At 40.6% G+C, this 17,163-nt stretch overlaps 1 protein-coding gene across 1 annotated transcript in view; it reads right to left on the reverse strand.

The window, feature by feature from the left end:
• SDC2 (syndecan 2) overlaps positions 1–17,163 on the reverse strand; it is a 116,066-nt gene that overhangs the window by 80,047 nt on the left and 18,856 nt on the right. The window lies entirely within an intron of this gene.

Consider the following 17,163-nt stretch of genomic DNA (forward strand, 5'->3'; position numbering starts at 1 on the left):
CTCTGCTGGGTACATGCCTGGTAGAAGCCAAGATAAGACATGTGCAGCAAGAGCCAAGATGGAGACCTTAAGGGGCAAAACCTAGCCTGGAAAAAGGATCAGGTTGGATGAGGGACAGAGAACCCCAGAAGATCTAGGAAATGGATTGGTTAGGGAAGGATCCAATACAAACCCATGAAGAATTGAGAAACTGCTTGGTTATCTTAAAAGGGCACCTGGTCCTTCTCAACCTGAGATAATAAAATCCAAGTTTATCAAAACTGTCTCTTGCTCAGTAACGGGCGCTTGCCCATGAGCTCGGGCTTTTCTCTCCATAATAGCCAATGTGGACCCAGCAGCTGCCTGGTGCCGGGGCTCCAGGTAAGAGCCTGGGTATAGCAACACAGCGCCAACCAGCGCGCAGCTGGGAATAGACTATGCTAGCTGGACAGAAACAGACATGAACTGAACCGATGGCACAGAATTTTTGGATGCTGGCCTTTGTTCTGGGCTCGATGAAGACAAGGCCGGACTTTTTCTACAACAGAATGGTGGGAGATGAGACATTGGGAACCTGGGCACAGCCATTTATCTAAACCACAATGAATCTCACCACTAAACCTCATCCTCCCACGTCTGGGTCCCCAGAAATGCTTTTCTTGGGACTCCATGAAAGGACTTCATTTCCACCAGCAACATCTAGCAACCACTAGGAATGGAAGGAGGCGTGGCTTGTGGTAAGAAGTGGGACCTTGCGTTTTGGAGGCTGGCAACCTGTGAGGTCTTTTCTTCACTGTCTCTCTGCTGCTGCCTGTGTGTTTTTTCTGGTTCTTTTTTCTTCTCCCTCACTGCCATTTCACCTCCAGATCCAGAATTCCCCTTGGTTCCATTTTCGGGGGTGTGGGCTGAGCAATCTGGCACCACCACCTAGCACTCTGCTGAGCGGCCTCCTAACACAGCACTCCAGAGAGCGCGGCGCCCACTGTCTGCCTGCCTGCCTGCCTGTCTGCCCTAGAGTCCCTTGGTTAGTGCAGCCCCATGCAGCTCGGGACGGAGACTCCACGCACTGGGTATTTCCCTTCCCTCAGTCCTCACTATGACACCCAGCACTGTGGGTCCTGGTGGGAAGATTGGTAGATGGGCATCAGGGCATCCATAATGTGGGAAGTGCGCGCTCACATATGCCTGGGGTGCACCCAGCGGCCCCTTCCCTTCTTACAGCTGCAGTATTGGGGTGCAGCACGCCAGGAAGCTGCCAATGCAGCCAGAGCGCCGACCTGGGGCTCACAGCCGCTGCTCTGCCCCCACCTCCTGCTGCAAAGGCAGCTGTCTGCACCCCAGGGTCAGCGAGTTTCCCTACCTGTGCAGTAAACACGGAAAATCTGCCTTCAAGGCTGAAAAGTCTCACACCCGAGTCCTTATTAATGCTCCTACAGGCATGCAGTAAGTAAAAGCCTCAGATGCAAGTACTCACAGAAATGGAAAGGTTTCTATTAAACTAATTGGGAAATGATGATTTTAAAAGAGCCTGCACAAGAGGAAACTAATCTCCAGACAGGCTGAATGTTTGTTAATCTCTCCCACACCTTTTGTGCCCTCTCATACCCAGGGGATCCAGCAATTTATCATCTTCCTATAGAAGGGTGATAACATTTGCCCCCAGGGCCCGAGGTGCTATCTCAGACTGGCTGGCCCAGCTAATCCTCAGGATGGCTTTCCAGAGATTTTCCCCTTCTAGGGGAGTCTTCCCTAGCCTTACTAGGCATCATGAAGGGCTGGGGCTGCTGGAAATATGAAAGCCAGTGAAACAGGTTACTAGCCCAACAAATAAAGGCCAGAGTTATAAGACAAGCTGTTTCACTTGAGGCAGTGAAGGTACTAAGCACCCCTCGTACAGACACAAGGGTGAGGCCCTCTGGTAAAGCTAGTTACAGCCAGAGGCCATCAAAATTGTGGAATTAAGTAAACCCAACGAAGCAGTACCTGATCACCGGTGTAAATGTTGGCAAGGCACCACACCTGGACATACTGTATTGCAATCTTCTTCAGGAAGCTCTGCACACTTGTTAGGGGGGAGGCAGGGCACGGGCTGTAGAATAGATGCTACAGCCACACAGGCAGGAACTGGCCTTGAGATGCCAATGGCCAGCAAGTAAGGGGTCACATGCCATCCCTGGTTTTGGTCGTGTGTTGTGGGGCTAGGGAGCACTGAAGACTCTCACGGTTCCCTCAGCTCTCCAATTTCTTCCTTACAAAGAAGGAAGTTTTCTCTCCCCAAAGGCAATAGGCAATACCATCTCCCTCCATAGCACCTCAAGAGACCCCTTTTAGGGTGCATACTCACCAACTGGCAGAAATTTAATTCTGGGTCCTTCAAGGAAAAGGCTTTTGATAATTGGCTTTATTAAACCAAAGTCTGTACCTTTGAAATGCAAATACCTGCTCTCCATGATCTCTTGTCTGGTCCACCGTTTAAAATGCAAATTTATGAAAAAGTAAATCTTATCAAAAGAGAAAACCTTAGCCATTTGAACAAATCAGTTTAACTTACTTCAGCTGTTCCTTCCTAGATCAGTGAGTTTTGCTGTATAATACCTGCCATGAAAGTATGTCTCTTAAAAATGCAAGTGTGTTTGCCAATAAAGGAGCCTATGTTTCTATAAGTTATGAAACGTGTTTGCCAATCTAAAGAATGCTAATCACTTACTTTTTAGCTGTGTAATACAGAGTTGGAGTTTGGTCCTTTTCACTCTGTTAAAAGAACAACAATTTTCCTTTTGCTTTATATTTTTCTCCCTACTTGATCCCTTCAGAATTTAGCATTTCTTTTTTCGTTTTTTTTTGTTTTTATCCTCACCTGAGGAAATGTTTTCATTGCTTTTAGAGAGAGAGGAAGGCAGAGAGAGAAACATCAATGTGAAAGAGAAACATTGATTGGTTGCCTCACATACACTCCTGGACCAGGGATCAAACCTGCAACCTAGGTTAAGTGCCCAGACCAGGAATTAAATCTACAACCTTCTGGCCATGGGATGACACTCCAACCAACAAAGCCATACCAGCCAGGGTTTGGCAATTCTTAGTAAGTTATGTCGATATGTTTGTTTCCATGAATCCAATAAGAACTGGTTCTCTTTATAATAGGACACATAAAACCAGTTTCCAATTGTGCTTTTATTAACCAAAACTTTGACTGAAATGTCATGTCTAAGAGAGACATGTCTGGACTCTGGATGTCACCAGAAAACCTTATGGAATTAAGATTGACTTTCAAAGCTGTAAAAGTCCATTGAAGAAATAGCCTAGTATCTTGCTTAGTCATGTGGTCATGGCAGTCTTCCCAGGTAAGGAACAAAGGTTGCTTTCCTGAAAGACATTTTCGAGGACCTCAAGAACTTGAGGAATTTACCTGAACCTATAGGTATTGAAGGCAAAGCCTTATGGCAACTGTGTAGCTTGTCTTTTTTGCCCTGACGAGCTGATTAAATCGCAATCTGAAGATTCCTTATGAAATTCCGGCAAAGTGGATTTAAAAGAATCTGTATAATCAACTGCTATTCTTGTTTTGTTTATGCAAATAATCAGGCCAAATTAAGACTGGACTCAACACAGTCTCTATAATAAAAATGAGAGGTATTTCAGGGAGAGAAATTGTGTTTAAATGAGAATTACAATGCCCAGTTATGGATATTTGACTCTAGTTCAGTTATCTTCCAGTTTTATTGTTCACCAAAAATTGGACTTGTTCCTGAAGTCTTCTAGTTTCCTTCAACCCTCCAAACTAATGTTTTATTTTTCTCCCGTCTTATGACTAGGAATTATTGAGACCTACAACTTTTTTCTTAAGGCTGTGTACACCACACAGAATTTCCTTGAGCAAATGATAACATCAAAGATGTTCAAGCTGCAAACATGGAAAAATCTATCAGACTGTCACTGCTTGCTTTCATTCCAGTGAAAAACTTACATCTGGAATTCTCAGCTAACAGTCTAACAGACTGAAAAACTGGTTTATGAATTACTGTGTTCATTAACCTTTGTGTTTTCTTTTCCTGCTGTTTTTATAAGGTTTATGCCTATGACCTTGTTTACCTGATTGCTTGTTTATACAGTATGGGCTTCACTTTAGAAGCCCATCTGCATCACCACCACCTAAATGAGACTCAATGGTTTGGGTGGATTGACTCGTTGTCAAGAGTAGATGGTTGAATTGGTGAGGTATGGAGCAGTTTGTCAGCTTAGCCTAAAACTGCTTTCCCTTTTCTGCCCAAGTGGTTCAGACAGAAAAGGCCTGCTTCAGGAAGAAAATCTTAAAGATATTCCCCTTAGCCTAATTTAAATTAAGTATGGTAAACAAAAGGGCCTCAGCAGGTGTGACACACCTTCCTCCAGAGAAGCCACTCCTCCAGTCTAATCTAGGACTCAGTAAAGTTAGTCCCTCCCTCTATCACCTCGTTCTTACCTCTCATCAGACCTCTAGCTGCTATAATTATCCTCATTTTGTACCATGTCTTTTTAACCTTTTTGTCAAATTTGTCACCTCTAGAATACAACAAGATGTCAGCTTGTCCAACACTGTCACCCAATAGACATCGCCTATGCTACCTTCCAATGAAAACAATAGAGTAACCGGGACTTTACAACAATCCCTCTCCCTCGCATGAAGGCTCCCTTCCCTTTGTACCTTTCTTCCATTGGCAGATAGCAAGAATCTCTGAGCATGGGATAAGCAGGACTATGCCCCTTCACAGCAATAAAAAGCTACAGAAAATGAGAACTTCATCCATTTACCCTTGTAAGATTACAAGGCCCAAGGTTCTTGAGAGGGGAAATATGTTAGTGTAGGTAGCTAGATATTAATAAAAGAAGGACGGAAGGGTAATCAGACAGTAAGAAGCCTAATCTACTAAGGAGCTGAATCAGACAATAAGCTTGCTTCACTAGGAAGTTTCAGCATTCACAGACTCCCCAGGAAATCTCTGCATCCTCCACCCTCAGGTCCTTATTTGCAGGCGGGGGTGGGGGGGGGTGGGGGGGTGGGGGGTGGGCTGGGGTGGGTTGGGGGGGTTGAGGGAGGGAAGGTGTCGTTACTGATTATTACTGGGGGAGGAATGAAAACAGCTGGAGAAATTCCTCTACTGGGTGCATGTCAAATAGAAGCCAAGATGGCACAGGGGAAGGTGTTTCTGTAATAAAGCATGCTCAGTAGGAACCAAAATAGTGACCATAAGGGGCGGAACCTAGCCTAGGAAAAGGATAGGATTGGATAAGAGGCATAGAACCCCAGAAGATCTAGGTAATGGATTGGTTAAGGGAAGGACCCGATGGAAACCCAGGAAAGATTGGGAAATTGATTTGTTATTTTGAAAGGCCACCTGGTCCTTCCCAAGCCTTAGATAATATAATCCAAGCTTAACAAACCTCTCTCTTGCTCACTCACACATGCTCACTTCATGCTCCCTTATCCTCTCTAACAGCCATGCTGGATCCAGCAGTTGCCTGGGGCTTGGGCTCCAAGCACAAGCTTGGGTACAGCAACACAGCTCCAACCAGAGCACAGATGGGAACAGACGATGCTCGCTGAATGGGAACAGACATGGACTAAACTGATGGCACAGAATTTTTGGACATTCCTGATGGCACAGAATTTTTGGACATTCCTGATGAAGACAAGGCTGGACTTTTTCCACAGTGGAACTAAAGGAAATGAGACACTGGGAACCTGGGCACAGCCATTTATTTGAACCCCAATATATCTCACCACTAAACCTCATTCTCTCCCATGCATGGGTCCCCAGAATGTTTTTCTTGTGACTCTGTGAAAGGATCCTATTTCCACTGGCAACATTCTCACTCAAATTCTGGTTCTATAAAAAAGTCATTATTGGAAAGTCCTCAAATGTTACATCTTTGCAAGACTGCACAGCAAACCACATGAAAATAAGAACCACTCACTGAAGTGCACAAATGACACTACATTAAGTCCCATTAAATAGCCCAATGAAGTCTGCAGTATTTATTGGGTGTAACCACAGCAGTATCCTGACTTCTATAGGAGAGGATGAAGAGGTGGACAAATGATTTTTCAATATTACTTGAGCTGGCTGATAACAAGCTGTGCAGCACTGGTTCATTATTCCCAGCCACCCTGCAATCATTAACCTGGGGCACAGTGCAGGGAGGAAGACAAAGGAACCCAGTTCCCTGCCCAGGGAGACTTCCTGATGCTGCCCTCAACAGTGACTTTTAGAAAGCCATAACTTCTACATCTGAAACCAGAAGAGCTGGAATATCTAACTGAAATTAGTTCTGACTGGTTTTCATTAAATCTTTTTCGCCAGTTGTCAGTATACTTCAGAGAGAGAAAAAATTGATCACATGCTCAACAGATGTGGGCCAGAATCAAAGGGAGCTGAGTGGGGCTGCACAGACAGCCGGCAGCGGCTCCCCAAACAAAAGGTCAGCCATGTATAATGACATCCCCAGAGTGATGTATGTGCACATTAGAAAGTTAAATTTCATGAAAAGAATGTCCAATAAAGCCATCAATTTTATTTTTGGTTCATCTGTCTGCAGTTTCTGCCTACAGTCATTTGTCTGCAGGAAAACAGCGGTGGGTAGGCACCTGGATTCACTTGGAGGTCCCTGGTCCATGAACTATGGCATTCCACACATAGTTTCCCAACTCAAGTTCTGGAATGCCTGCTGCCTACTTCTTAGCTCATTGTCTGTAGAATATTCCCTGCTCTTTGATGTGAAAAAATAAATAAAAACTTCGCTTTACAACATGACCCTGTACCAGGCTTCTTTTCTGAAAGAAGCTAAAATACCACCACCATGAGGGCCACCCTGAGTATCTGTCGCAACTAATTTAGAGGGTCCCCCTTAAACTTACAAACACTATGAGTGAGTTTACAACCACTAAATCCTACTACCCCGTATGCTATTTTAAGGGAACAGAAATAGTTAGCAGAATTCTCTACAATTATCCTTGAAAAAAGCCCTCCTTTTGTGTGTGTGTGTGTGTGTGTGTGTGTGTATTTGTCCCAACTAGTTAAGAATTCTACCATCCTTTCTTAAAGTGCCACTGTAATGTATTATTAAAGGCATGTTTAAACCAACATTTTATAATGTTGCTGCTGTTTTCAATGACTCTCCTCCTCTTCCTACCAGGCATTTTGGGCTATAACAGCAATCCCACAGCCACCTCCTACTGAATAATTATAATAGTGGGCCAATTACACTAATCACCTTTCCCCATATTTTTATCTGGTTCACAGATGTAGCTCTCCCCAGGATGCCAAGAACGAAAGGCACCACTGCAATAGCACCTAGGGCTCCAAGTGTTACTCTTGGAAGAGACTCAATCCACCAAGGGGAAGTTTAACTCACAACCAAAATTAAGTAACATTTTCAAACAGTGATATACATGTATAGCCACCATGTAGTCATTTTTCGTCTTCAAGGAAATATAAAGGATCTCGTTATTATTCCTGAACTACTTCTACGCTTCAAAAGCCTAAACTTCATGTTAGCATGGTTTAGTTTAAGCAGCAAAACAACACCAAATCTTCTAAAAAGAGATTACAGAGAATAGCAATGCTATCCAGTATGGGATTTTAGCTGCTCAGAAATCCCTTGTATGCATTTTTTTGAAGGAAAAAATATTTTTAAAAGAGATTTCAAATTCAGAGGTTCATCACTGTACTGTGAGCCATTTACTAAGGAGCAACTGAATGAAGAACTCCTTGGTGAAACCTGTCCTGATGAATTACACAGAATCTTCTGACTATGAAAGGGAGGGCACATTCCCATGCAAATGCCAAGTGACAAGCAGAGAAAAGGAAGAATTTCAACGCCAGGCAAAAAGCTGCAGATGGGCAATACACTTCATTTATGTAGAAAACTAATCCAGAAAGAGATACATATATCCCCTTCCTAGAGAGAACAGCCACCTGAGGAAACTTACCACCAGAGGAAACTTATATCTGGCAGTGGCAACAATTGGAAGCAGCGCATATCCAGGTTTTATCTTACACTATACCTCCTGAAACCCTCTAAACATCCAATCAGATAACTTAATAACTATTTCAAAAACATTTCATAGATCCTTGAGCTACATCTCCTACCTTAGTACCCTAGAGAGTTCTCCAGAAAGGTTTATAATGAATCACACAAAATAGAAAAATCGCCTACCAAGAAAATCACTTTACTGGACTCCTTTGATATAAAAGCATTCAGAAAGTATTTCTTAAGGGGGCCAAAAGCCACTATCAATTAAAGGAAACAAAGGAGGAAAGTATTAATGAGCTTTTGATACCTTTTATTTCCAAAGTATTCCAAATTGTGTCTTTGGGAAAGAATAAAAATATACATAGTTTTCCCTTCTACCTAACTTTTCTCTGGTCAGTGGGGACAGAGGGCTGGAGGGTTGGGGGGGAGTGAATCAGATAACCCACTAGACAAATTCACTTTCAGGCAACAGGTACTTCAAAAGCTCATCAATCAATAAACAGACACAGACATGGCCTAATTAGGCCACTAAATAAAAGACATTTCCCAAGGCATAGCTCTAAAAGAGGACTCTCACATTTGCCTATTTGAAAAACAGTCTTATTCTACAGTATGCTCCAGACAGACCTCCCCTTATCCATTTTCAGTCACCAAATCTTAGAAAATAAATGCAAAGAAAAACATTACACTGGATCTCAACAGAGTATCCTAAATGTAGCTTTTGCTTTTAAGTTTTGCAGAAAGGATAGTGGGACACAAAAAATGGAGTCAGTTCACACCCAACATAACCTTTATAAATGAATAAAGCAATTAGAAACCCCACTGTTAAAAAGGGCAAAAACAGATGCCATGTCCACAAGAAATTTTAGTGGCTGAGACCATCCTGATTTTTCTCTCTTTCTTAGTCAAAACTCTTTAGTGGGTCAACAATGTTAAGTCAATAGTTCCATTATAACCAACAAAACTCCAACTGCTCAATCCTTTAATTAGGCAAGAGGAGAAGCCATCCACATTCTAGTGATATCCTTGGATTTCATGAATTCTTTCCTATAAGACATCAGCTTGCCAATCTTTAAAAGGAAAAAAAAAAAAACAAAACTAGGGCTCTTGCTACAACCATAACGAACGCAGGGAAAATTTCCAATTCCCAGCACAGATGTGAAATAAGCAGCAACACATTACTCTCAAAAGAACTCTAGATAGCCATCTTCTCTGACAAAGTCTTTTGTAACCTGGACAGCCTTAAGCTCAAAGACCCCACACAAGGTCTTCAATGCAAATAATGCGAGCCCACCTACCTTCTGCATACTGGAGGCCATAAATCCTCAGCGGCTGCAGCGCTGCTCCAGATACAACCAGAGTTGAACAAAAGAGGCCATTACGTAAACATCCTTCCTCCTTTTCGGAGCCTGTCTTCCCAGACTCAACTTTTCCCTCCCAGCACCTCTCCAATATGCCTGTTCTGCCTTTAACACTTATACGTAGAATTTACCGGAATAATCTATTTAGCGGTCAGTTACTAAGATTTACACACTGATAAAACAGGAGTGCTTTAAAGAAATAGCTGAATATGACTGGACAGTATATAACAGGTGGCTAGCACACGATTCCAAAACACCTTTTTAAAGTTTCTTCTCTTTCAGCTCAGTTTTCCAAAATACATAACGTGTTATTTAAATTGATGTGAGAATCATGTCATCAAGAATATGGTACTATATCAAATGGCTCTAACCTGGAAACCAGACCAGACCTGTCAGTTCTGACAGGTTCTCTTTGGGAAAGTCACTTAACTTCTCTGAGCCCCTGCTTCCTCATCTGTAACTTTACAGGATCTTAGAAGCACTGCAGTTCCCAACTTCAGTAATCAATTTCCTTCCTAGATTGTTCTCTCAAATCCAATCGTCAAAAGCTCCACCTTTTTTAACCTCCATATTGTTTGGACTGCTGCCCTTGGGTGTCCAGGGCAAGAGTCTTTTGTTTAAAAGCCAGCTCTGAAGTTCCCCACGGGCCCAAGGGTTACTGCAGGTCTCCCAGAGCAGGATGTGCATGATCAAACTCAGACAGCAGCTGCTGAGTTGGAGATAATCCTAAAAGGACTGCTTCAGACCTCCTCTTTCTCTCACGGCGAAACTGTCTGGCACCAGGCCTGTTACGGCTGTTTGGACCTTATGTTTTCAGCACATTGCAAACAACATCTTCTGTAGATTCAACTCTCAAAATGCCAATGGATTTTTCTGCTCTGCTTTTTCAGGCTGGCTCTCTAGAAGGAGATACTTAAAACATAAACATGCACAATGTCCACATGCTGATCACATATAAACAGCCTGAGATGGGGAAAGAGGCTCTTGGAGGGGCAGAGATGGAGGACTCCTTACTAATGAAAGTATCACTGCTCCCTGTTCGCTTTGACAAACGATATGTCTTGAGAAAGCAAAAGTGAGGAAAGCAGTAAAAATGACCCCTTTAGAAATTGCTAAATTTATGGATCTCACACTAATTTCTATTTTGATCTAGTGTTGCCATGAAATCACAATCTCCTCTACTTCAGTTCCATGGTCCTCTGAAGCAAACACAATTCCACCTTGTTTTCCTGGAAACATAATGTGACTAAACAGCTTAACTTTGTAAAATGGGTTCTGCTTGTAGATTTAAGAGAGCCTTTTTCATTGTGTATTTTAAAAAAACACAAAAACCAAAAAAAAAAAAACCCCTGTCCTTACAAAGTTTTCTTGTTAGGATTCTTATATCAACTCTACCTGGCAAAAGTCACCTGTTTCAAGAAGTCTTGTGAGAAAAGTGAAGATGATCTATGAGAATCACTTAGTTCCAACAACTATTTACTATTTAACAACTATTTATTAACTCAGCCAAATTAATGACCAGGATAAAATATGAGAAGCTATCAATTTCTTCATATAATTAATGTTAGAATACTACTTCTAAAAAAGAAATGAAAAAAGAACATAGTGAAAAAACTTAAATTTACATCACATTTGAGATGTAACTTTAAGATTTTTTTCCTCCCTATATTATCTAGGGCAGTGGTCCTCAACCTGTGGGTTGCGACCCCTTTGGGGGTCAAACGACCCTTTCACGGGGGTCGCCTAAGACCATCGGAAAACATATATAATTACATATTGTTTTTGTGATTAATCACTATGCTTTAATTATGTTCAGTTTGTAACAATGAAAATACATCCTGTATATCAGATATTTACATTACGATTCATAACAGTAGCAAAATTACAGTTATGAAGTAGCAATGAAAATAATTTTATGGTTGGGGGTCACCACAACATGAGGAATTGTATTAAAGGGTCATGGCATTAGGAAGGTTGAGAACCACTGATCTAGGATAATAGAGATATTATTTTAATAATTTGATATAATTACATGTCCTCATAAGAAATCCATTTTGTTGTTGTTTTAAAGTTTCCCAGGACACAACTTCCATCCAAATCATTTTTCAAGAGTACACATTCTATTTTTTTATACTTGTTCTTTAATAAATATTTATCATTTTAAAACATTTTAAAAAATTCTCTACAGTAGAGCATTAAGAAACCACGGGAAATAAACTCCATCAATAAACTGTCACAATACTTTAGAATGTGAGGACTTTAAAAGAATAAGGCAGGGCAGGGGAGATAACATGAGGTCTGCTTTATGATTTTCAAGTCTACTGTCCTGGGAATTGGAAGAGTTCTTTTTATCCCAAGAAAATACTGAGTGCCACACTTGGCATCAGCCTCCATCCACAATAGCCTTAAAGCAAACTCTCCCTCCTCGCAAGGCTCCTATTTCCATCAAGTCTGGTCCCACTGCAAAGGCACTCACCTGATGCTGCCAGCTCCACACACACACTGGATCCAGGCGTTTGGTACCTGTTGGTTTATGCTCAAGGGCTTTGCAGTGAGGGAGTCTGCATGTATGTTGTTAAGTGTGGGCTTTTAAGTAGAGGACATTAAAATCAAGTGATCAAAACCTTTGTAACAAATGAGCAAGATAAGGCAGACTCGCACACTACCAACTGAAAACTAAGATGGACCTCCTCCAAATGTTCCACTTGAAGACTTTGCCAGACTTCAGATCAAAAAAATTTAGCAGATTAAAATGAACAGCTTAAGAGGTGAACCATATTATTTCTAATTATTATTACCATTATAGTCATGCCCCAGCTGTGAACAATTAAAAGCCTATATTTGTAAATTCCCACAAACCCAAGAATAAAATTAAGACATTCTGACAGGAGTTTTAGCTATTTATCTATAGTTAACTGCTCTCAAGGTAAGAAAATCCCTCTAACTATATCCATAAGGCAGAAGCACACAGTGGCAAAAATCATTTCCTTTTCTATGTCATGCATTTCATCATTAAAAATTAAAATCACAAAGAAATATTACAAAGAGCAAATGAGTAGGCTTTTCATACTGTTAAACTAAATAACTTAAAGAGAACTGGTTGACCTGCCTGGTGTGGCACAGTAGGTTGGAGAATCATCCTGTACACCCAAAGGCTGTGGGTTCGATTCCTAGCCAAGGCACATACCTAAGTCACAGGTTCAATCCCTGGTCAGGGCATGTAGGGGAGGCAAATGATCCATGTTTCCCTTTCACATCAATTTCTCTCTATCTCTCTCTCTCTCTCCCTCCCTCCCTGTCCCTCCCTCTGAAAACCAATGACATGTCCTTGAATGAAAAATTTAAAAAATTTTTTTAAAAGAGAAAATTGGTCACAATCAATCCTACCATTTATTTGCTTCCGAGCTGCACTGGTATCAGCAGTAAAATGGGAGAACTAATAGGATATATGTTTATTCTTTCAGTTATGTGTGCAGATGACAACAATAAAACATATCATTTTTTAAGGGTGGCCATGCACACAAATCACAGAATTTCAGCTGACTGGGGGGAAGCATCATAGCCAAGCTGCTTAATTTCACAGCTGATGAAACTCAGGCCCCAGAATCAGTTTACAGGGTGGAGGTCGTTCAGAGCTTATGAAGGTCACTTAACCATGTCCTTACTGGCAGGGCTAAGGCAAGACCAAGGAGAACTAAAATGTGCTCCACTCCAAAACATTCAGTTATGCATTCCACTTCAGGAGGAAGAAAAAGAATAAAAACTAACAGTACCAAACACTCTGCTACTTACTCTTTGTATTTCTGATAAATGGGCACAACTGAGGCTCAAGGGAACTCATGGTCAAGTACCCTGATATAGTGAATGCCTTAAATTCCTACTTTAAAATTTTTCCCATTTCCTAATCACCTAAATTCAAGACACAGGAATAGACTGATCATACCTGAGTTTGCTTTAAAATCTCCTTCTGTGTGCTTGTGTACAGATACATATATTTATATACATAATTATGTATAGTATTGCATGCAGATTATTTAGATAAATGGAATAAAATTGAGAATCCAGAAATAAATCCTTACATTTATGTTCAATTGTTTTTTAACAGGGTACCAAGACAATTCAATGGAGGAAAGAAATAATATTTTTTTTATCAAAACGTATTGGGACAACTAGATATTACATTTAAAAAAAGTCATACCCCTATTTCATAACACATGCAAAAATTAATTCAAAATGGATTATAAACCTAAAAGTAATAGCTAAAAACATAAAACTCTTAGAACACATAGGACTAAAACTTTTTAAGCTTCAGTTAGAAAATTGTTCCTTACATATGACACCAAAAGCAACAACAGAAATAAATAGGAGTTCATAAAAATTAAAAACATTTGTGTTTCAAAGGACACTATCCTGAGACTGAAAAGATAACCCACAGAATGGGAGAAAATATTTGCATACTGTCTATCTAATAAGGGACTTGTATCAAGAATATATTAAAAAACCTACCAAGCTCAATAAGAAGTCAAATAACCCAATTTTTAAATGGGCCAAGGATTTAAATAGACAGTTCTCCCAAAAGAAACAACAAATAGCTAACAGGAACATGAAAGATGTTCCCCATTAGTCATGAGGTAAAAGTAAAACCACAATGAGAAATCACTTCATACTGACTACGATGACTCTAAAGGATGGACAATAACAAATGTTAGCAAGAATGTGGAGAAATTGGAACCCTTGTGCACTGCTGGTAGGAATGTAAAATATTACAGCTACTTTGGAAATACTTTGGCGGTTCCTCAAAATGTTAAACACAGTTACAATATGACCAGCAATTTCACTCCAAGGTAATAGAGTCAAGAGAAGTAAAAACATATGTCCCCACAAAAACTTGTACAGGAATGTTCAAAGTAGCATTATTTATAATAGCCAAAATGTTAAAACAAACCAAATGTCCATCAACTGATAAATGGGTAAAAAAAATACTGCCATATCCACACAATGAAATATTATTTGGAAATAAAGAGAAATGCAATACTGACTTATGTACCAAGACAGAGGAACCCTGATAACATTATGCTAAGTGCAAGAAGCAAGGCACAAAAAATATTATATGATTTCATTTATATGGAATGTTCAGAATAGACAAATGTATAGACACAATTCATCAAGACATAAGGTAGGTTAGTAACCACTAGGACTTAGTGGGAAATGGAATGAGAAGTGAATGCTAGGGTAGGGAGCTTCTTTTGGGAATGATGATAACATTCTAAAAGAAGATTGTGGTAACTGTTATAACAACTGTGAAAATAGTAGAAACCACTAACCTGTAAACCTTAAAAGAGTAACTTTTGTGGTATGTGAGTTATATCTCAAGAAAGCTGTGAAAAATTATATACATATAATACATACATCAACTGGGAGTAGCATAAAATAAATATTGTTTTACAATTATCCTACTGATCGGCCAAATAAAATTTTTTAATAAGTTATTTCTAGATAATGCTAGATATATTTTGATCCTGAGCTCAGTGTCAATTTTTGCATTTTATAGAGGACCTTAGACCTAGAACTAAAAACACTAGGAAGATTAGCATCAAGGAGGGGCCCACAGAAAGCCATTCAAGCCTAAAGCAGTTATTATGTAATGTCAGTCAGTATGTTTAGACATTAAAATGCAGTAGGCAGGGATGAAGAATGTGCATCTTTAAAAAAATACACCCCAGATGATTCCAAAGCAGGTAGCATGAGGAAAGGATCTGGGCAACGAGACTCATCTTCCTGGAGAGGCTCCCCTGGGCTAATGAGCTGTCAGCTGGTGAGTGTGGCACAATCATAGTTGGACAGTATTCTTCACCTCCCTCGTAATAATTCTTGCCATTCATTTCATAGGCATTTGGGAGATTTTCAAACTTGAAAATCTGGATAGATCATGCAGAGTGAAGTGTAAGCCTTTGGAGGAGGAGATTCATCAACTCCTTGGGACTCCCGAATACAGTGCTTGAGCTACCTGCAACCTTCTGATCTTTTCAGAGTGCATTCACTTGCCCAGTTCTTAATAGAAGTATTAGATTCCAGGACAACAAACACAAATACCCAGAGTGCAGTATTTAGAGCCTAAAATGCGGGGTGGGGGTGGGGGTGGGGGTGGGGAATTCCGCTGGGAATTGTCATCCACAGAACAAAGACAGCTGGCCCTCACACCAGTTATTTCCTGTCCCTAACAGGTAGACATTTTCCCCCACTGTGAGAACTTTACCTCCTACTCCAACTGCTAGTTCCCATCCTCAAAAGCAACCTCCATCCTCTTATCTGGGAAGAAGAAACTTAGGCTAGAGCAATTGGATGGAGTGGCATCTCTGAAAAGGCAGGTTCGTCATGAAAGATGACTGCATTCTAAGGGGCAGCCATAACCAGCTTACTTGGTTGACAAAGGAGAGGAGAGGAGAACAAAGCACAATGTGAAAATGTGGCCTGGAATTTTAAAAACTTTATTCTAAAGAAGTAGGTACAAAGAAGAAAAAAATGATTTCCTTAAAAAAATAATAATAAGAGCTCAGCCATTAAAAAACTATATAGCATGTTCAGCTATAGGAATCAACAGGTTTTATAAATGGACAAACTGAGGCAAAAGAGGTTGAGCGATTCACCAGAAGTCACAGCTGGTTACTGGCAGAGGATGCCAGCCTGTAAGGACCAAAGCTTCCGGCTACTTGTCCGGCATTCTCTTGCTTCACAAAATTAAAAGAAGAAAACACAAAGTGAATGCTCCTTGGGTAAATGTGAAGCCATAGAAAAATGGTTCCTTACCAGGAGTCCTTCTGTCCATCAGCTATTTCAGTGAATGCTTCGGCAGCTAAGAATATCTCCCCCCAACCCTTGACAGGTTGGGACAGTGGCACTTTTCCCCTGATACTGGTTTGGAGACCCTCTGCTTCTCCACCTCTAAAGACTCTCTTCCTTCTCCACCAGCCCTTCCCCTTCAAGTCTCACTGGGACCTGAGTTTGTCTTATCTCCCAATGGCTCACATCAGTCAAGTTGGCTATTCTACCTGATTCAGTACCTGTAAGAGTCACCTGAAATTTGAGGCAATGTCAAATCCCATGATCCCCTAAATTTGGCAAATAGAGGTCTTGCCATCATTTTAACAGAAAGTTGGTTCTAGAATGCCCTATTCCTTCAAAAAGGCAACAAAGGATGTCTAGCCTCAGTCAGACCAAGCTAATAGGAAAGAAAATATATGTTAAGTTGCTCAGCATTCAATTTCAAAATACTGTAAGAATGGCAGACTCTAAGATTAGAAGGAAGCTGTAAAGGCAAGCTAATCTCCCAGGCAGATGATGCTCTGAATCCCCTCTGAAGATCCCAAATAAATGGCCATCCAAATACATGTGTGCTTACCTACAGGCTCAGCTCTCACTACTTCAAAAGTTGTCTATTCCCTCTCTGACTGCTTTTCAGAAAGGTCTTTTATTCAATCAAAATCTGTCTCCTTAGAAGCATCTATCCCTTTCATTCTTGACTGTCTAAAAGAAGGTAAGATCCAGGAAGACAAAGTCATGTATAAGTCATTACATAAAATCTTCCTGGTGCTTGTTAGATGATGATACTTCCCCAGAAAACATTTTTATGATTGTTGTTTAAATTTCCAACAAAATAAAAACTTATCCTATTTGGATGTGTAGAATGTGAGAAGAAAGTACTTTTATGTTAAATAAACTAAAAGGAAAGGCTCCCCTGAATGAATACTAAACACATCTGCAAATAGTTTATGGTATGGAATTTGTTTGAGTCTTCTGGGTTTTCTGTCTC

This window comes from Furipterus horrens, unplaced genomic scaffold (assembly GCF_987537825.1).
Source record: "Furipterus horrens unplaced genomic scaffold, mFurHor1.1.pri manual_scaffold_7, whole genome shotgun sequence".
NCBI lineage: Eukaryota > Metazoa > Chordata > Mammalia > Chiroptera > Furipteridae > Furipterus > Furipterus horrens.